Here is a 4,783-nt window from a genome sequence, read left to right on the forward strand (position 1 = left end):
ACCTCTGTAGGCTGAGCTTAATGTCACAGGTGAAAATGATTTGAGGACGCAAATCAAATGAAAATGTACTTCTGTCTTGCTAAGCTAAGGCACTGAAGAAGGTAATAAAGAGAATGAAACACACGTCTGTGAATATTTAGAGAAGCAATGGTATGTGTGGGTCTTGTTTTAATCTGAATTTGTCTCTTAATTGCATTTTAACTTGTTTGCATGTAAAATCATTTCTAATTTATTTGGACTTTGGTTTATGATTCACCATGCTTTTATTTCTTCTTTCCTACCTTCCTACCTTGCTTTCTCCTTGAGAAATCTCAAGGAGATTTCTATTTCTCTCTGTTGGTTTAGAATGTATACATTCTACTTTTTAGAAAAACATTTTTAGTAGCTACTTTTACATTTTTTAACATGAACACTGGGTTGACTTGTGTTCCTCAAAAAATATGTCCACCCAGAACCTCAGAATACAACCTTATTTGGGGTAAGGGTCTTTGCAGATATAATTAAGGTAAGGATCTCAAGATTAGGTCATCCTGGATTAGAGTGGGCTCTAAATCCAATGATGAGGTTCCTTGTAAGAGGCAGAAAAAGAGAAGGCACATGAAAGCAATCTCACAAAGGGGCACGCCACGTGAAGACAGAGGCAAAGATTGGAGTCCTAGCTACAGGTGAAGGAACGCCGAGGATTGCCGGCAGTCACCAGAAGCCACGGGAGACATGCAACGGATTCTTCCTCAGAGCCTCCAGAAGGAATGTATCCTGTTAACATGTTGGTTTTGGACTTCTGGCCTCCACAACTGTGAGAGAATACATTTATTGTTTTACTTAAACCACCAAGTTTGTGATAATTGGTTGTGACAGCCCTAGGAAACTAATACAATATGCATACCAGCTTAACAGAACACAGACCTTGGGATGGTTTAAATCTATCATCTTGCCCTAATTTTTCACGTTGTTATAGATCACAGATGTTTGCTTCACCTTGGTTTTCATCCTCCTCCCATTCTCATTTTGTTGTTACTATTTTAGTTTGTGCTCAATCATACTTATTTACCAGTTTTATTGATAGCAGTATTCATTACTTGCAACCCATTCCTTCCTTTTGGGAAACGTTTTCTTCCTAAACTACTTCCTTTAATATTCTTCTTTTGAGGGCAGGAGAAAGTGGATACTGTGTATATTAAGCTATGTTTATCTCACTCAGACAGCTTTTCCCTCAGAATTTTTGTTATTGTTTAAGGAGATTCCTTTAATATAATGAATACAAAAGCTTGTTGAGATAGTACGCCTACAATTACACAGCTTTGAAAAAGTTAAAACAATGGTTACCGAATGGCTATTTTTATTATAGTATCTACAGTGTCTGAAAACGTATATTATAACTGTAGATGCCTCACAAGACATCCATTTAATCATAGTAGTGGATCTTCTACATAGAATTCTCAATGTCTTTATTCTTCAGATTCTCCAGGCTTATGAATATCGTCAATCTTCAAAATCATTCTAACCATTTGTGTTGCAAAAGATGTTTGTTGCTTTTTGCCAGTCAAGATCTCTGTGACATGCTGTTGCTTCATATCATTTGTCCCCTTGTGCAAACAGTGCCAAGAGCAGAGTTCATCTCCTTCACTTGTCTGGCTCGGACTTTTGTCATAGTCTGGATGGGATTCATGCCACTGTTTTCAGAAAGGGCCGTGGAGTGACCGCAGAACGTCGGCAAATGCTCTCATGGTATACTATTCTAAGGTGGGGCATTTATCCGCCTCTTGGCTAACTGCCAGAGCACAGGATATCTCAGCAAACCCTCCTCCATATGCCACACGATTATTGTGGATGAGGTTTGTGATGACACACAAAGCATCGTGAAGGGATCGTTTCACCTCCTCAATGATCATCTTATTTCCTCCTCTAATTAAAATGGTTACAGCTCTGGAGTTCTTACAATGCTCGATAACCAGCATTTTATCCTTAGTTGTCCCAAATGAGATCTCCTGTACAGGACCGGTAAACCCAGGATCTCGGGCATGAGCTCTGAGAACCTGGGACAATCTGCCCTCTTGTTGAGATGGCAATCAGTTCAATTTCAGGTCCCCCTACCCAGCGAACCACAGGGAAGTTGTTCTGAAGAAATAAGTGATTTGCTTCGTCATCAAAGCCCAACTGACAAATTGCTAAGTTAGCACCAGTCTCTTTAATTTGTTGAATCATCTCTTCAAATGTCTCCTTTTCATATTTCTGAAGAGCTTTATAATCCATGGAGGTCACATCCAGCTTATGCTTTGTTTTTGGCTTGGGTGGTTCAAATGGACGTGTGAGAATTGCAATCTCAGCATCTTCCACTTTTCTTGGCATCTGTGGGTGACTGGAAATCCTTATCCATGATCACGGCCTAAATCAGTTTTGTGTCCTCCAGCCTCCTGCCCACTTTGCCTTCTACGTTGACGAGCTCAAAGTCAACATCTCTCTGCTCCATATCTGCTACAGTGAGGACGGTATTCATAGCAATCTCAGCCATTTGTTGGTACTAACTTTGACCACTTTGAAGCCCAGCATGGTTTTTGTAGTCTGAATCAGGGGTTCAGTGTCCTTTATGTCAACAAGGACACTATGATTGATCTTGTCCAGGTTCAGTAGCAACACTGGTAGCCTCATAACCATCAGCTATTCTGATTGGGTGAATGTCTCAGTCTAGCAACTGCTTGACTTCTTCTAACAGGACACCAGCCAGGACTACCACTCCTGTGGTTCCAAGTCCAATTTCATCATCCTGAGACTTGGACAGTTCCGCCATCAGCTTAGCATTCTGATGATTGACATCCATCATGCTTAAGATGGGGCCCCATCATTAGTTACAGTCACATCACCATCCTTATCCACCATCATCTTATCAAGCCCATTTGGTCCAGGTGCTGTCCTCATCGTATTTGCTACAGCCTTTGTTGCCATTATATGAGACTTAAGGGCCTCAGTCCCATAAGACAGGACTTGTAGTCCTGATCCTTGATGATTAGGAAAGGGTGCCCATATTCATCAAAGGTGAGGGTCCCCATCGATGCCATGGTGTAGCCCCAGGAGCTACTTTTCCCTCAGAATTTTGAAGATACTAATCTATTGTCTTTTGCCCTCTAATGCTATTGAGTTCAGTCATTCTTTGCTCCATTGTGAGTAATCTTTTTTTTTTTTTCTCATTTTCTTTTAGATATTCTCTGTCTTTGGCATTTTTCAGTTTATGACGAAACTTGTTGTGGATTTATTTATTTATTCTGCTTGTGACCGCAGTATGATTCTTTAATCTGTGGACTCATGTCTTTCTTTTTAGTTCTGGAAAATTATTACTCATTATATCTTTCTATGGACTCTCACTCTCTTTATTCTTTCTTTCTGAAACTTCTATTAGGCGTATTGTTAGACTTTTCCAATCCATTCTTTGTGTCTTAACTTTTCACATATCTTCTATCTTTCTGTACTTGGTTCTAATTTTCTTAAATCTTCTATTCACGAACGATATGACTTCCTATCTTATCTGCTAACATTTATTACTTGTTTTATTTCTATGCTTGTATTTTTATTTTTAGAAGTTCTATTTCTTCTTTACAAGTTTACCCATTTTTTTGTTTGTTTTCAGTTTCTACATATCATTTAAAACTTCCCTACTTTCTGGTCTCCTTATGCTATCTCAAGTTCTTAGAGTGTTGATCCTCCTGTTGTAGTACTGCTCACTGCTTGATGGATACTTGTCTCATGTAGATTGTCACTGTATTTTTGTAGGTATGCTCAGCTGTTAGCATTTCTCCAAGGGAAAATATGCAATCCCAGGACTTTGGGAGAATTCCATCACAGTAATCAGGGCCCCAGCAATTCCAGAATCAGCTTCTTATATTAAATTTCCATCTTGGGCATTTTATATGAAGATGATGGAGTTAATTTGGATTCAGTGTACCAAGTGCAGGGTTAAAGTTTCGGTTTTTCATGGGAGCATTTGGTTTTGAATCCAACCCAGAGTAATGGGCAGACAATGGAAGTTTCTTACTTCCATTGGACTTGAAAACTATAGTTTTTTGGCCCTCTTTACTCAAGGAATAGTCTTTTCAGAGTTCCTTAAATTATGTGAAATTCGGTTTCACATAAGTTTCAGCTTCTGTTTAACTGAGACTCAAGGAATGCCTTCTGTAGGTGCTAAACCCTCAGTTCCTAGCCATTAGATGATCTCACCCCCATTAAAGTTGGTATTTTCTCATACACTTACTATTCTGACTTTGAATAACCCTCTTCATTTTTGAAATTTATGGATTTTCCTTTCAAGCTTAGCCATTTACTTAAACAATTTTTTTGTGCATGTATCTAGCTTTTCCATGTGTTTGGAATGGGATAATAGTCTGTACTAAGCTAGTCCGCCACTGTCATTTCACACTATGCAGGATCATAAGTACCAAGTATTAAGGGAGTTGCTGTTTTATAAATCAGAGTTGATTTAAGATCATTCTTATATTGACATTCTCCCTAAAGTTTAATTACACTTTGTTAATAGATCAGAAAAGTATAGAATTGTAATTGTGCTGAGAATCATATGTGACCTTGGGTATGCCCATGGAATTCAGTTCTGAATGTGAACAGTGTCATTCCTCTGCCACAACAGAAAACAAAGTTGCTTAGAGCAACCTGTAATGAGGCCAAGACTTGGAACTGAGAACCTTTTGAGCCATTGAGCCTGTCTTCATTTTGTAGTCACAGACTGTAGTCCTAACTCAAATAAACCTTCCTGCAAGGTCCAGGATACAAGGAGGTT

The 4,783-nt window shown here is 38.9% G+C and overlaps 1 pseudogene; it reads right to left on the reverse strand.

Moving 5' to 3' along the window:
• Positions 1 to 1,448: 1,448 nt before the first annotated feature.
• Positions 1,449 to 3,077, reverse strand: LOC105532770 (annotated as a pseudogene).
• Positions 3,078 to 4,783: the final 1,706 nt, after the last annotated feature.

The sequence above is a fragment of the Mandrillus leucophaeus genome, unplaced genomic scaffold (assembly GCF_000951045.1).
Source record: "Mandrillus leucophaeus isolate KB7577 unplaced genomic scaffold, Mleu.le_1.0 Scaffold983, whole genome shotgun sequence".
Classification (NCBI taxonomy): domain Eukaryota; kingdom Metazoa; phylum Chordata; class Mammalia; order Primates; family Cercopithecidae; genus Mandrillus; species Mandrillus leucophaeus.